The following is a 17,137-nucleotide window of genomic DNA, read 5'->3' as shown; positions in this document are numbered from 1 at the left end:
TGTGCCTGTGCCACCAATGCTATTATTACAATAGAGGGAGGGAGGGGGGTGGGGGGGGCCGCACTGGCCACCAATGATATTCAAACTGGGGAGGGGGGTCTGCCCCCTGCTGCCTGGCAGCCCTGATCTCTTCCAGGGGGCTATGATACGCGCAATTAACCCCTTCAGGAGCGGCACCTGAGGGGTTAATTGTGCTGATCACGGCCCCCTGTAAGAGATCGGGTGCTGCCAGGCAGCAGGGGGCAGTCATAATTCAGGACGGATCCGTTTGGCTCCGCACGGCCAGGCGGACACCAAAACGACTTTTTTTCATGTCTGTGGATCCTCCAAAAATCAAGGAAGACCCATGGACGAAAAAACGGTCACGGATCACGGACCTACTGACCTCGTTTTTGCGGACCGTAAAAAAAAACGGTTGTGTGCATGAGGCCTTAAACTAATGACCCCACCTAGTGCACCTGATGAAAGTCGGATCCAGCACGGCTCCACAACAAACACTAAACTCATGCTGCTATCCTGGCCGACCTCCGCACATCGTCAGAGTGGGGCATGACATTAGGTGGTCAGTGTATAACAATTTTATTGTAGGCCAGTGTAGTACAGGCCCCAAAAATTATGCATTTACTGGACAGAAAAGAACACGTGATTATGCATCTTAAGGTATATTAGGCGGTCAGTGGATAACAATTTTATTGTAGGCCAGTGTAGTACTGGCCCAAAAAATTATGCATTCAATGGACAGAAAAAAACAAGTGATTATGTGGCTGGAGAAATATTACGCGGTCAGTGGATAACAATTTTACTGCAGGCCAGTGGAATACATGCCCCAAACATTACGCATTCACCGGACAGAAAAGAACAACAAGTGATTATGTGGCTGGAGGCATATTAGGCGGTCAGTGGATAACAATTTTATTGTAGGCCAGTGTAGTTTAGGCCCCAAAAATTATGCATTCACTGGACAGAAAAGAACAAGTGATTATGTGGCTGGAGGTATATTAGACAGTCATTGGATAACAATTTTACTGAAGGCCATTGGAGTACAGGCCCCAAACATTAGGCATTCACCGGACAGAAAAGAACAAGTGATTATGTGGCTGGTGGAATATTAGACGGTCAGTGGATAACAATTTTACTGCAGGCCAGTGTAGTAAAGGCCCCAAACATTATGCATTCACCGGACAGAAAAGAACAAGTGATTATGTTGCTGGTGTTATATTATGCCGTCAGTGGATAGCAATTTTACTGTAGGCCAGAGGAGTAAAGGCCGCAAACATTATGCATTCACTGGAGAGCAAAGAACAAGTGATTATGTGGCTGGAGGTATATTAGATGGTCAGTGAATAACAATTTTACTGTAGGCCAGTGGAGTACAGGCCCGAAACATTAGGCATTCACCGGACAGAAAAGAACAAGTGATTATGTGGCTAGAGGTATATTATACGGTCAGTAGATAACAATTTTACTGTATGCCAGTACAGGCCCCAAAAATTTGAAATTTACCTGACAGAAAATAAACAAGTGATTATGTGGCTGGAGGTACAATAGGCGGTCACTGAATAAAATTTTTACTGTAGGCCATTGGAGTACAGGCCCCAAAAATTAGGCATTCACCGGACGGAAAAGAACAAGTGATTATTTGGCTGGAGGTACATTAGACGGTCACTGAATAACAATTTTACTGTAGGCAGTGGAGTACAGGCCCCAAAAATTATGCATTCACCTTACAGAAAAGAACAAGTGATTATGTGGCTAGAGGTATATTAGACGGTCAGCGGTTAACAATTTTACTGCCAGTATATGCCCCAAAAATTAGGCATTCACCTGACAGAAAAGGCCTTTTATGCCGCTGTATATCCATAAGACAAGGACCATTCTTTGTTCTGGGTGATGGCAGATATGTGTGGGCTGGCATGAGGAAATTCAATTACACGTCGTCGTCACAGGTGTTGAATTCCTCCGAGTTCCACCCCTCATTATTTTTTAGAAATGTGATGTAGTCCACACTGTCATGAGCTAGGCGAGTGCGCTTATCGGTCACGATCCCCCCGCTAAACGTCCTTTCGGACAGGACACTCGACGAGGGTCAAGCCTGCACACCCAGTAGTCCAAGGGTTCCTCGCTTCTCAGAACGTCCACATCGGCCATTAACCCGATTAAGTCGGACACCTGTCGGTCTAGGCGTTCCCTGAGGCTCCGGAGGGAGGCTGTTGATGGGTTGGTTAAAAGAATGATCTCATATCCGAAGTGACCAACACATCTTCAAACCACCCTCTTCTTGCAGTCGTGGTAGGATTGGTACCGGCACCTGTTTCGCTGTGGGTGGAAATTCCTCTGCCAGCGCTCGCAACAGCAGAATGCAGCATCTCTCGCAGCAAGGCTTGGGAATGCTGCATTCTGATAGCCCTCTGTGATGGCGGTAACATGTCTGCCATTTTGTGTTTGTATCGGGGGTCTAATACATTGCCACCCAGTAATGGTCCTTGCCCTTTATGCTTTTTATACTGGGGTCCCTCTTCAAACACTGGAGCATGAAGGCCCCCATTTGCACTAAATTGGAAGCGGTAGAGCGCCCTGGCTCCTGCTCATCGCCCAGGAGATTATCGTCCTCGGTCTCCTTCCCCCAGCCACGGACAACACCAGGGATCCCCAAAAAGTTTAAAGTCCCCCCTCAAAGCCTGCTTTTCTCGCTCCTCCTCCTACGCCCAGCCACCCTCCTCCTCTGACTCCTCTTCACACTCCTGCTGACTCCTGCTGACTTGTCTCAGATGGAGTACCCCCCCGGGAATTCATTCAACATTGCGACTTCCTCATCTTCCAGCTCCTGCTCCTTGATGGCTTAATCAATGACACAAGCAATGCACGCTCCAGAAAGAAGGCGAAAGGTGCGATGTCACTGATGGTGCCCTGGCTGCGATTGACCAGTTTGGTGATCTCATCAAATGGTCGCAGAAGTCTGCATGCGTTGCGTATGAGCAGCCCACTGACGTGGTGAAAAGAAACCAAGTTCCCTAGAACCTGTCCTGCTGCAGAGTTCGTACAGGTAGTCATTAACGGCATGTTGCTGCTGTAGCAGCCCATCAAGCATATGCAAGGTGGAGTTCCAGTGCATCGGGCTGTCACAAATCAGATGTCTGACGGGCAAGTGGTGTCACTGCTGAACGTCAGCAAGGTGAGCCATGGCCGTGTAAGATCTTCTAAAATGACCAGAGATTTTCCTGGCCTGCCGCAAGACGTCCTGGATCCCTGGGTATTTGGCAACGAATCGCTGCACAACTGAGTTTAGGACGTGTTCCATACACGGCACATGTGTCATTTTGCCCTGGTTCAGCACGTTCAGCAGATTGGCACCGTTGTCGCACACCACTTTACCAACTGTAAAATTGAGCGGGGCTAGCCACTGATCGGCCTGTGACCGCAGAGCTGAAAGCAGTGCAGGGCGTGTGGCTCTTGGCTTCCAGGCACAGCAGCCACAGAAAAGCATGGCAATGTCTCACCTGGCACGTCAAACAAGGTTCTTGGGAGCTTGGGGAGCGCAGCGGAAGAGGGGGTAGCAGAGAAAAAAGAGAAGTCAGCCGAGGAGGAGACGGAGAATGGAGTAGGAGGAGGAGAAGAAGAGGAAGGCCTGCATGCAATCCATGGCGGTAACACCAAATCCACATGGGAGCCACGGGTTACATGCTTGACGGCCGTTAGAAGGTTCACCCAGTGAGCAGTAAAAATTTGGTACCTTTCATGCCCGTGTTTTCTAGACCACGTGTCTGTGGTCAGATGTATCTTGGCACTGACACTTTGTGCCATATATATATATATATATATATATATATATGTATTCATTTGCCACTGAATGTGGCCATATAGCTCTAGGATGCCCTTCTGGGAGAAATATTTCCTTCTAGTGACCTTCCATTGCGGTGTGCCAATGGCCACAAATTTTCTAAAGGCCTCCGAGTCCACCAGTTTATATGGCAGTAGTTGGCGGGCTAGCAGTTCCGACAAGCCAGCGGTCAGCTGTTGGGCAAGAGAGTTATCCGGTGCCATCAACATTTTACGCTCGAACATTTGGGCCATGGAAGCCTGCCTTGTGCCTGATGAATGCAACGATGGCATGGTGGAAGTTGGAGTGGAGGACAAATGGGAGGAGAGAGGAGAAGGAGAGGAGGCAGGACGTGGAGCGCCGGGAGTGTGGCTTTGTGGGTTCTGACCGCGTTTCTCCCACTGGGCTCGGTGATGGGAGGCCAGGTGCCTTCTTAAGGCATTCAACCCTAGGTGAGTGTTGGGCTTACCGTGACTTATGCGTTGACAGCACGGGCTGCAGATGGCAATACTATTGTCAGCAGCAGACACGTTAAAAAAAGCCCACACTGCCGAGCCATGTGCCGGCATTCTGGGAGCGCTAGATGTGACCTGTGGTCATCAACCTGCCTAGTGGGACCCAGATGACCGCCATCTCCTATTTCCACCTTATTATGTGTGAAGCTAATTTTTTTAAGTTAATAACATTCAATCTTAAAAAAAATAAGTAATTTTCATTTTTTGAAGAATTTCACACAGAACCTTGCAATTTTTAATGAATTAAATTTATTTATTTTACTTATTTATTTATTGTTTTTGCCCTTTATTTACTTTGCAATAACTATCATAGAAGCTCCTCACATGAAATCACTTTGTAATTGTCAGGTAAACAGGGGTCCCCCGGGAGGTGCCGTGTCCTGATGATCAGCCGCAGCCTCCACACCCTGACGAGTTACCATAAGGGTGGCCCCAGTGGGATTCATTAATCCAGTTGCTTAGAGTCAATCTGAAGAATCCTCTAAATTCAGCAATTAACAAAGGTGAAGGTAATGAACACCGATTAGCTGGTTCCTTGGGGCATCATTACTTACGCAACAGTGGCTCCTGAGCACAGCTAGAGACAAATGCTTTCTTTGTTGGAATATGTATTGGATAATTTCTCATTAAGATGAGAATAATTTTAACTCATTAATAAAATTTTCACCAAAATTCCAGTATTTGATTAAACATGATCAAAATGGCTTTATCTTGACGTCCATGATCTTGGTTTTCTAAACAGATAACAAGGTACGAGTGATAATAATGAATATACACTCAGAGGGTGGCGCCATCTACAGCCCATAGGAGTCGTTACTAAGGAAATAAATCTATATGTATCAGAGTTCGGGTACATTCAAACGACCATGTGCTTTGCGGTGCGCAAATTGCAGACTCGAAATACATGGATACCTGCCGTGTGAATTTTGCCGGCATGCTGCCCTATGATACAAATGGTATGGGCAGCATGGTGGCTCAGTGGTTAGCACTGGGGCCTTGCAGCGCTAGGGTCCTAGGTTGGAATCTGACCAAGGACAACATCTACATGGAGTATGTATGTTCTCCCCGTGTTTGCATGGTTTTCCTCCGGGTTCTCCGGTTTCCTCCCACACTCCAAAGACATCCTGATAGGGAACTTAGATTGTGAGCCCCATTGGGGACAGCAAGTGATGCTAATGTCTGTAAAGTGCTGCGGAATATAGTACCGCTATATAAGTGAGTATAATAAATAAATTATTGTCTGCAATTGCGCACAAGAATAGGACATGCTCTTTTTCTTTTGCAGGGCCACGGAATGGAAGTACGGATGCAGACAGTACACAGTGTGCTGACCACATCTTTTGCGGCCCTATTGAGATGAATGGGTCCCAGCTGTTCCTGAGCTGCAATTACCCCTGGGTGTGGTGGACTGTGGCTGTGTGTGGAGTAGCTGCTGATAGTTTGGAGGATACTATCTCTTCACACAGGGCCTGCTCTCTACTCCACAGAAATAGGAGTGGGTTTCTGTGGATGACCGGGCGGAGCAAGTCCCAGGCTTCTGTTCCTCAGACCAGGCCGGTGGGGACAGAGGAAGTCAGCAACCAGCTGATACACTTGAGGACCTGGGGGTGAGATGGTAACACCAGGAGTCACAGCAATGTGGCTCCTACTCCCACCAGGTCTGTGGAGGCAAGAAGAAGCTTCAAAGCTTCCACCGTAGATGGCAAGCAAGGTGCCATGAATGCCAGTGGTCCTTCCGGGGCCACAGAAGAGAAGCTGAGTGCTCACAGGGGTGAGGCCGACCTCAGTGAGGATGGCTGGGGACAGCAGAGGCCCAGGAAGTCAATTACCACCTATGGCTCCCGTTTCATCAGCTGCCTCCGTGAGTACAAAGAGGCAAGTAAGACCACGAGTAGGCTTCGGGAAGAGCTGCGCTGTGCCTATGCCAGGGCTGATGGGGGCCCCTAAAAAGAAGAATCCAGAAATTATAAACAAAATAAAGAGACCGGAGGAGGAAATTGAGAGACTGGAGGAGAGGAAAGTAGTGATCTAAGAGAGCAGTGGTCCTTTTAAGGAGAAACTGTTAAATGAGGACAGATTTCGCAATATGGCGGAGAAAATGTTGACAGGGCTGCAACCTGAGAGCCAGGTGGTGGAGGACAATGACTAGCAGCAGGAGTCACCTGGCAGCCTGCAGTCCCAACATCAGGCCACGTGCAGCGGCCTCCCTGCAGGACAGGCACCATTAACATCCCAGTGTGGTTCTGTCGATTTGGAGGAGTACAGTGACACCAGTGCCCAGGGAGGGGTGCTAATGGCATAGATAAAGCTGCTCGAATCCCCAGTGGACTTTTCCTTTGGAGATGAATTCCTGGAGGAGGCACCTGGGGGCATCCGCAACCTGAAGGCGAAGAAGACCAGGCCGAAGCTGCAGGAGGTAGTAAGCTATGGCTATGGTCCCCTTCCTGTGTCCCCTGAGTCATACCCGTTGTACTAGCCCCATTGTTCAGTCCAGGGTTCTAGCCCAGGTTCTGTTGTGGACTTGGTGAAAAGGCACGGGAAGATTACAAAGAGAGGCAGGGTGGCGCTTAGCTTCGTCTCTGCTTGTAGTAGCAAATATGCAGCAAAGAAGGCATCGGCCGGACAGTACGGGCATACCTGGTGGTGGCCATTAAGTCAAGCTTCAGTGCTGAGATCTGTTCCCCAGTGGGAGGGGGGAGTGGCCCAGTGTCAGAGTCTGTTGCAGTTGCCTCAGTGGCTCTGAGCGCTGTTGCCGCTGATCACTTAGTTGAGAAGCGGTGGCAGTGTGAAGAAGCTCCTGGGGCCCCTTGTCTCGGTCCACCCACAAGTACTGTTATGCCCAAATCTAAAATACTATTTTGTATTGGACCAAATAGCAGAGACTCTGACGAGAGAGATCAGCAGTGCCCAGAAAAAGAACAACGGCACCCATCTCAAATATCCGCAAAATGGACTAAACAGAAAAAGTTTCTGATGGTGAGGAGTAGGAGAGTGTCACTGGACCAGCAGGAATGGATGGGAGTGTGATTGGTGCTTTGGTTGGTGTGAATGACACAAATATAAAATCATCTTTATTGTTATGTGGAGGAGTAAGTGGTGGACGGTGGTGAGGGGCTGGTGTTACCATGGGTGAGGGGAATTCTGGTGATGTTGGGGTGTAGGTAAGGACTGGTCCAGTTGCCTCCCCAGCGGTAACAGATCCTGTCAGAAGTTATGCCAGTGTCACCGCTGGGAGAGGGCATCCTCCTCCTTGTCTCTGTAATCTGGGGATGCCGTATGTCAGCTGCACCTTCTGGAGGCCTTAAGGAAGGCTAGAGATCGATCACTGTAGACGGGTAAGGAGGTTAACCTCTCCTTCTGGATCGAGAGGAATTGCCTCGTTCCTTCCGAGAGGAAAGGGGAGGGGAAACTGCATGGTCCCTCCAGACACCCGGGCCAGGTGTGCGTAGGAATGTGGTTCATCTTTGGTAGAGGGGCAGTAATGTGTGCCCTCCAAGGACTAACGTGGTGTAGCTCCTGCTGAAGATGGGCTTTAAAGGGGTTAGCTCATCATGGACAATGGGGGCATATCACTAGGATATGCCCCCATTGTCTTATAGGTGTGGGTACCACTGCTGGGACCTGCACCTATATTGAGAACGGAGCTCCACAAGGTGGAGGACTCCGGTCCGGCCACCACCAAGTCGGCTCCCTATAGAAGTGAATGGGAGCGTACCACGCACGCATGGCCCCCGCTCCCATTCATTTTTATGGGGCCGCCAGCTGCCCTCCTTCACTTGCGGGGCTCAGTTCTCAATATATCCTAGAGATATGCCTCCATTGTCCATGATGAGACAACCCCTTTAAGGTGGTGGACATTTATGCGTTGATTCATCCCTACGGCATGCCTGTGATGGATGTCAGTTTCGTTTGGCCTGAGGGGCTGGAGGTTTTCTGGTCGAATTATGAGCTGACAAAGAGCGAGCCGGGCTGGTGAGACTTTGCTGTCCAGGCGGTGTCTCACCAGAACAAACTCAAAATAGTGATCGTTATCCTCCATTTCAAATCCCTCTCTTGTTATAACATCATGACTTGACTCGGGCTATATGGTGAGGTACTGGAGGTGCCAAAGAAAAACAGATATGAGTTTGGTATTTGGTCAAGGTCCTGGATGTTCATGGTGATGTTGAGGCGTTCAGGTAATTCAGTTGCCCACATACCTTCTTCAGCCTACCTGGGGAGGGACCATATCCTGATCTTTTACCAGGGTCAGCCAAAGCTCTGTCACAAGTGCGGAGACCCCACCCACTTCAGTGCAAACTGCACTGTACAGAAATGCGCATTGTGTGGGGGTGTCGGTCATCTAGCTGCGTCCTGTGCAGAGATTAGGTGTCACCTGTGTAGTGACTTAGGTCACCCATTCAGCCATTGTCCTCGTTCCTTCACCAATGGGGTCAGGACCACAGTAGGGGACAGCCGTAAAGTTGCTTCTGCTGTGGAAGGGACTAGTAGAGGTGGAGAAACTCAGGGGCCAAGGAGGGAAAGCAAACAAAAAATGCCAGTGCTACACGCCACCCCCCAGGGCCGATTGTGTCCCAGGTTTATAGGAATGCCCAGTGGTGTGGTGCGGCCTTTAATAGTCTCTGTGTCTGTAGTCTCTGTGTGTGTCATGGTGCTCCTACATGGATACCGTCTCTCCCCAGGATTAGGCTCCGAAGCAATAAAGCGTAGAGTAATGATGGAGAATAAGGTGAGTCCAGACTCATTAAGTTCAACAGCTTTACTTTCATAAACTGGCATTCAAACAATATTCAGGTTTTCTCTTGGTTCCAGCAGGCTTTGGCATAAACTGGCAGGCACACTTGATAACTCTGCTTTCTCTCTCTGCTGTGCTAAACTCAGCTCGGGTCTGGTTACTGGACTTTCGGTCGGTTCTGGTATCCCTGGATTAGCAAAGAGCCATGGTGCTCTAAGAGCTACTTCTCCTTTGAGACTTCTGCTGCAGAAGGTGGAACTTTCCCCTTGCTGCTACAATGGGATAACGTATACACTCACAAGCAGAAGCTACATACTCTTCCATTTGTAGAATAATGAGCTGGGGGGGAGGAGGTGGTCAACTAATAAAACATAACATGGGCCTCACATTACCCCCCTTAGTTCCATGGGTCAGCATACCCGCCTAAACCCTGTCGGGTTGGCTTGGGGATGTCCGGGCAAGATAGTTATAACTCCAGTTCCGTTTGGTGTGAGAAGGCCATCCGCATTACCATTTTGTTTGCCTGGGCGATATTGTAATCTTAAGTTGATGGGGCTTAGATAGCCGCCACGTCCTCGTGACATTCAAAATACAGTTTTAACATGTTCACATGAAAGGCCAGTCTGATCCTTTCATCTGAACATTTTGCTCCATGTAGGTGGTGTCGCTAATCCGCTCCACCACCTTAAAGAGCCCTTGCCAAGCTGCCTGTAGCTTGTCCTTTTTGGAGGGTCTAAGGGCCAATTCCTTTTGCCCTGCCTCAAATATCCTATCTCGTGCCCCCTTATCGTACCACCATTTCTGTCTTTTCTGAGCCGCTTGTAGGTTTTCTCGTACTGAGTCGGTCAGGGTCTGTAACCGGTCTCTGAACTCCAGTACGTAGGGTACGATAGGGATTCCTTCACCTCCTGTATTGCCCTCCCAGTGCTCCTGTATGAGGTCCAGAGGTCCCCGAACTTTTCTCCCGTATTAGAGTTTGAAGGGGGAGAACCTGGTGGATGCCTGGGGCACTTCTCGGTAGGCAAACAGTAGATGAGGGAGAAACCATTCCCAGTGTCCGCAGGACTCTGTGAACGTCGTGAGCATTTGCTTAAGCATGCCGTTAAATCGTTACCAGAGGCCGTTGGTTTGGGGTTGGTAGGGAGAGCTAAACAAGGGTTTTACCCCGCAGCACTGCCACAACTGTTGGGTCACAGTTGCAGTGAACTGTGTTCCCTGATCGGACAAGATCTTCTTGGGAAACCCTACTCTGGAAAAGATTTTAACTAGGGCCTCTTCTACTGTTTCTGCCTCAATATTGGAGAGCGCTACAGCCTCAGGGTATCTAGTGGCATAGTCCACTACCATAAGGATGTGGCGTTTTCCTGAGGAGCTGGGCTTGCTGAGTGGTCCTATCAGGTCTACCGCTACTCAGTAGAATGGTTCTTCTATTATGGGTAGGGAGTGTTACTTAGCCTTACGGTGGTCCCCCCTCTTTCCTATGCATTGACATGTATCATATGTCCTACAGTATGTCTGTAGATCTTTGGATACGCCAGGCCAAAAGAACATCTGGGTGAGGCGATCCTTAGTTTTATTCATCCCCAGATGTCCTGCTAATGGGATATCGTGGCTGAGCTTAAAGAGTTTGTCCCTGTACTTGCGGGGTACCACTAACTGTTTCTTTAGGATTTGGGCTGCTCCACTCCCCCAATGACTCTGTATAATAGCCCCTTCTCCCAGCGAGAACTCTACTGAGAATTACCCTCTCTAGGGGATCCTATGGCTTTCCTGTAGCCTGCTAATGTGGGGTCGGTCTGCTGGACTTGCCCAAAACCCTGCCCAGAATAGGATAGGGTCAGGTGACAATGAGGGGTTAGAGTTTCCTACCGGTGGTTCCTCTGAGTGTGTTGGTTCCTTTCTATGGGATTGAGCCCTGCTAGTCACAGGGTATACTCCGACTGGTTCGGGGTGGGCCAGTTGCGAGGTAAGACATCCCAAATCGTTCCCCAACAAAACTTTAGCTAGTAGGCCGGACATAATGCCTACGTCCAGCTATTTAGGGCCTGTGCCCCAGTTGAGGTGTAAGCAGGCTAAATATGGCCGCTTAGACGGTGGACCAGTGGAAGTGTTGGTCTTTGACCCTCAGAGAAAGGGTTAACTTTATTAAAACATATCTGCTCCCTTTGCTGATATATCTGGGCAGTGTGTGCATCTTGCCGGAGCCTCTCTGGACTCAGGTCTACGGTCTGTTCTTCCAACTGTTATGGGGGCACAGACTGAACCTAGTCAGGAGGGAGGTTACTTACCACACGATGAGGCTAAGGGGGTTGTGTAAGGTTTAACCCCGTAGTGTTCCTTGGGAATACCCTCATTAAGGTTAACATTGCTGACCTCTGTAAAGAGAGGGCTCCTCCGTGGATATTCTCCTGTAGGGGATGGTTTCAGCCTGTCTTCCAGGAATGGGAGACAGGAGGGCAAGTGAATGATCTTTATACATCGCGTGGGCATCTTCCGAACTTATATTTGCTGGTGGGGTCTGGGAATGTGGGAGATCAGGACTCTGTCAAGGAAACTCCTTGACCAAAGGGTTCTGTTAACCCATTTCCAGAAACCTCTGGCCCTCAGGGATTGCCCCAAGTCAGGATCTGGAGGTTGGGTTGTGACTTTTTGAATTCTATCAGGATCTTCCATGGGAAACTGTATGTGAGGGATAACTTGAAGTGTAGGAGTATAGAAATATTGTAATGCATTTTACAGGGGATCAGACCCCCAAAAGTTGAAGTCCCATAGTGGGACAAAAAAAAAGTTAAAAAAAAAATGTTTTACATAATAAAAAAATTAAAGTTTCAAGTAAAAAAAATGTCCTTTACCCAGAATTAAATGATGAAAAAATAGGGAAAAAAATTAAAAGTAGACATATTAGGTATCGCCTCATCTGTATCGACTGGCTCTATAAAAATATTACATGATCCACCACATCAGGTGAACGCTTAAAAGAATAAAAATAAAAACTGTGCCAAAACAGACATTTTTTGTCACCTTGCTTCACAAAAAGTGTAATACCAAGTGATCAAAAAGTTGTATGTGATACAAAATGGTACCAATCAAACTGTCATCTCATCCCACAAAAAAATGAGCCCCTAACTAAGACAATCGCCTGGGGCGCATGTCCTATAGTGCTGAGGCACATCTCCAGAGCGCACACTTCCCGGATTCTCTATCTCTAGCGGCACCAGTTTGATAAAGGCCAAGTGTGGCCGAAATGTCACATGATTTGTACAGCCGCATCCTTAAATTAATACCAACAATCTTGTAACTACTGGATATTGCTAGAGTATTTCTTCTATTGTGAATGGGGTGGGAACCCTGACTCCTAGCATCGGCAAGCGGCGTGCCAGCAAAGTAATTGTGAAAATTTAGGAGGCCTCTATCTGTAATATCATCATAGGATTATACAATGTAACTTTATGCACCTCCTCTACTACTCTCCGACTGTCCTTTATAGGGTTATGTAGTGTCCCACTAGGCAAAGGTGGGCACTACACCAAAAGGGGTTAATGTGTTCATTGCATGTACTGCCATGTGTTGTATTTCCCTGTGTTAACTGGGTGTCAGGCCTGTCAGGGTGCAGTTTAGCCTCCCAGACGTTAGAGGGAGCTAGAGAGCCCTAGATATATATAGGAAGGCCCAGACAGGGGAGTGTGTAGTGTATTCCAGGGGACTAGAGGAGTTACCTCGTCAGCCTGAAGCTCCTGAGGCTAAGCATAGCTCAGTTGAGATACCCCAGTAGTAGGAGAGTACCTCCTGGGAGCAACCTGCAGTTACCCTACCAAGAGAGGATAATACAACCAAGTACAGATAAGTAACCTGATGGGCAGAACACTATAAAGTGAAGAGCAAGGGTCTATACTGGAGAAAGGAATTTATACCAAGGATTTAGGCCAGCACTTAGGCATCCGGGCCTTGGGATCCAGCCAGCTAGAATAGCTGAGGGGATAGAGCAGCATAGCACTGCCAAGCATTAACTGTTTACCCTCCAAGTATCTTGCATGATTAATACCTGCCATCATTGTAAAGTAAGCCTGCTTGGGACGTATTGTTCAAGGGACTGCATCATCATCTGTAACCTCTGTAATAGACTGTACAAAGTTGGACTGTTTACCAAGTAAAGCTACGTTTGGTTCACCCTACAATCTGTGTACCTCAATTACTGTTCCTACCAACCGGTGTGCCACCGTTACAGGCACTGGGGTCACGATCCTTAAAGGGACCTTGCCTCAGGCACTCTACACACCTGCAACGACCAGGGCACCTCACCATACATCAGGCCAGGTCTCTACACCCAGAGTGTGCCCCAGAGGAACTAGTGTCTGCCTCTCATTCACTGCTGCACGCCTGCCCAGGGTCCCTCCAAAATGTGAGTAACCCTCGATTGCCCATACTGTGACCTCACTGTCGATATACCCTGCAGGTCTGGCGTGTTGCAGTTAAAGGGGTTTTCCCATCACATACAATGGGGGCATATCGCTTAGATATGCCCCCATTGTCTGATAGGTGCGGGTCCCACCTCTGGGACACACACCTACAAGGAGAACGGAGAGGGTAGAGCTGTGGCTGGAGGACCCTGGGTTTCCCGGGGTCCGTCCACCACCAAGCGCTGCTCTCATACAAGTGAAGGGAGCGCACAGCACATGACACCCATTTCTATGGGGCAGACGGAAGTAGGTGAGCCAGCGCCCAGCTATTTTCGGTGGCCCCATTGAAATGAATGGAGGATGGCTGCGCATGCGCAGTGCACCCTCCATTCATTTCCCAGCTCCGTTATCATTGTAGGTGCGGGTACCAGATGTCATTACAATTCCAGGCTGTTACACGTCTTGTGATGTCATCGTCGGGGATCCATGGTTTCCTTGTAAACACTGTTTAGTGATTTTAATGCAGCATGCCCAAGAGAGGAGGGCAGAGGAAAGGATAGGAGTGATAGTAGCACGAATGGTGGTTGTAGTTCGTACTCATGCTGATGCCAGGCCATGCAGCGATGGGAAGTGCACTATTTTTCTCCCTTCTGGGCATACCCTGGTTCTGGAGTTCTCCTGCTTGATGGTGGCTTCAGATGCCCTGCTAGAGGAGGCAAGGATGAGGCAGTAGTGCAGTAAAACAGGTGTTTACTAAAAATTCAAGTTCCAGCACATCAGTTACAATTCTCACCATGCACTGGTCGGGCAGATTTTACACAAATCGAATTTTATGTCAGCGGCTCACCTCCTTCAGGCCATTGGATATAGGTGCTCAATCCTAGGCGTACCCGTCGCCTATGTAATTTTGTAAATAATAAGGGTTAAAATAATGGATGGCATGCTAATATCTGGTGTCGCATGCATTAAAAACTTTAGACAGTTTATTCACACTTAGGCCTCATGCACACAGCAGTTGGGTGGCCGTTCCATGCATTGGGGACCGCAATTCCACAGATGCAACATCCGTGCAGCGGGCCGGACCTATTCAACATGAATGGGTCCGTGGTATGTCCGCACTGTGAAAAAAAATGACGTCATATTTTCTTGCGGTGCGGAACCACAGAAAGAAACACCACGGAAGCACTCCGTAGTGCTTCTGGTGTTCCGTTCCATGACTCCGTTCCGCATCTCGGGAATTGCGGACCCATTCAAGTGAATGGGTCCGCATCCGTGTGCATGAGGCCTTAATGTTACAATAAAATCTTTGAGTAACAAAGTCCTAGAATAACTGATCACTTATGGTATTTCCTTTGATAATGCAACAGATTGTAAAATTATCAAAGGAAATACCAGAAGTGATGTTATTCTAAGACTTTGTTACCCAAACATTGAACAGCGTATTAAGCTACAGTTTGCCTACTAATGAGTGATCTGAACTACGGATCACTCAAAGGATAAAACATACGAGTGCACTGCATAATATAAGTCTCCATTATCATCCTCATAATTAAATATCTGAATGGGACATCTGCCCATATATCTTAATCAACATATATATATATAAAATAATCAAAATATAATGGCCACTTTTGAAACTGATTACTAAAGAGAGACTTTTTGAACTTTTTATTTGAATTTTTTTATTTTTTTTGGACTCATATCACATATTCTTTTGGATCTACACTCACCTAAAGAATTATTAGGAACACCTGTTCTATTTCTCATTAATGCGATTATCTAGTCAACCAATCACATGGCAGTTGCTTCAATGCATGTAGGGTTGTGGTCCTGGTCAAGACAATCTCCTGAACTCCAAACTGAATGTCAGAATAGGAAATAAAGGTGGGCTACAACAGCAGAAGACCCCACTGGGTACCACTCATCTCCACTACAAATAGGAAAAAGAGGCTACAATTTGCACGAGCTCACCAAAATTGGACTGTTGAAGACTGGAAAAATGTTGCCTGGTCTGATGAGTCTCGAATTCTGTTGAGACATTCAAATGGTAGAGTCCGAATTTGGCGTAAACAGAATGAGAACATGTATCCATCATGCCTTGTTACCACTGTGCAGGCTGGTGGTGGTGGTGTAATGTCATGGGGGATGTTTTCTGGGCACACTTTAGGCCCCTTAGTGCCAATTGGCCATCGTTTAACTGCCACTGGCTACCTGAGCATTGTTTCTGACCATGTCCATTCCTTCATGACCACCATGTACCCATCCTCTGATGGCTACTTCCAGCAGGATAATGCACCATGTCACAAAGCTCGAATCATTTCAAATTGGTTTCTTGAACATGACAATGAGTTCACTGTACTAAAATGGCCCCCACAGTCACCAGATCTCAACCCAATAGAGCATCTTTGGGATGTGGTGGAACGGGAGCTTTGTGCCCTGGATGTGCATCCCTCAAATCTCCATCAACTGCAAGATGCTATCCTATCAATATGGGCCAACATTTCTACAGAAAGCTATCAGCACCTTGTGGAATCAATGCCACGTAGAATTAAGGCAGTTCTGAAGGCAAAAGGGGGTCCAACACTGTATTAGTATGGTGTTCCTAATAATTCTTTAGGTGAGTGTATATATTTTGGGACTTATATCGCTATTGCCATACCATATTAATCGGCATTATTTATTGCTGCCACTTGAATATGGTTTTTATTATTGCCACCGTTGCTATTTATTGCTGTTGTTTGTATCGACTGCTGCTACTAATACTGCTGCTTTCTATTCACTGCTACTGCTAATACTGTTGCTTATATTATCCACTGCTGCATAGAATATTTATTATCGCCAATATTGTCTATATGTGTGATTTTTAATCTTTATTTTTATTTTTGTTTTCTAATGTTTTGTAACATTAAGTGTGTCTATAAGTTTTTAATCCATGCGACACCAGTGTGTCATCCATTATTTTAACCTTTATTATATACAGATTTTACACAAGTGCACATTCCACAGATCTTACAGGTTACATGGCTGAAAAGCTAGTTAATAGGCCAAGATGTCTCCTTATTGCAATTCTCCTCACACTGCACTTCTCTAGCTCGAACTTGCGCAAGCATCCAGAAATGGGGTTAAAGAGTATTTTTTTTTACAAAGCAACCATGGAGCAAATAATGAATAAAAAATAAATAAAAAATATATATATATATTTGTGGGAGGAGCTAAGCGAGGAACAGAATAGGCATGCCTACGGACTGTCCTAACCCAACTGGCTGGAGTGTGCCCGACGCCAGTGACGAGGTAAGGCCTGAATAGTGGGCCACCTAGGAGGAGAGTATGAGAAAAGGGGATTGGAGGGAGGGGCAACAACGGGCGCCCTCCTGCTTGTAGGAGGGGGTTTATAAAGGGTGAGCACGCTCCTCCCACAATTACAGGCTGCAAGCAGCCTTCAACATTTGTGGGAGGAGCTAAGCGAGGAACAGAATAGGCATGCCTACGGACTGTCCTAACCCAACTGGCTGGAGTGTGCCCGGCGCCAGTGACGAGGTAAGGCCTGAATAGTGGCCAAAAAGAGAACTGGCACGTAGCAGGGAGTGAAGCATTTATTGAAGCATAGTGTGAACTATAATGCCAAAGAACAAAAGGCTCTGGAGATCTCCGCCCGTGGATTCGGAATGTACCT

Source organism: Bufo gargarizans, chromosome 3 (assembly GCF_014858855.1).
Source record: "Bufo gargarizans isolate SCDJY-AF-19 chromosome 3, ASM1485885v1, whole genome shotgun sequence".
NCBI classification, from domain to species: Eukaryota; Metazoa; Chordata; class Amphibia; order Anura; family Bufonidae; genus Bufo; species Bufo gargarizans.
The sequence above is the reverse complement of the archived record's forward strand: the minus strand, read 5'-3'. Positions refer to the sequence as shown.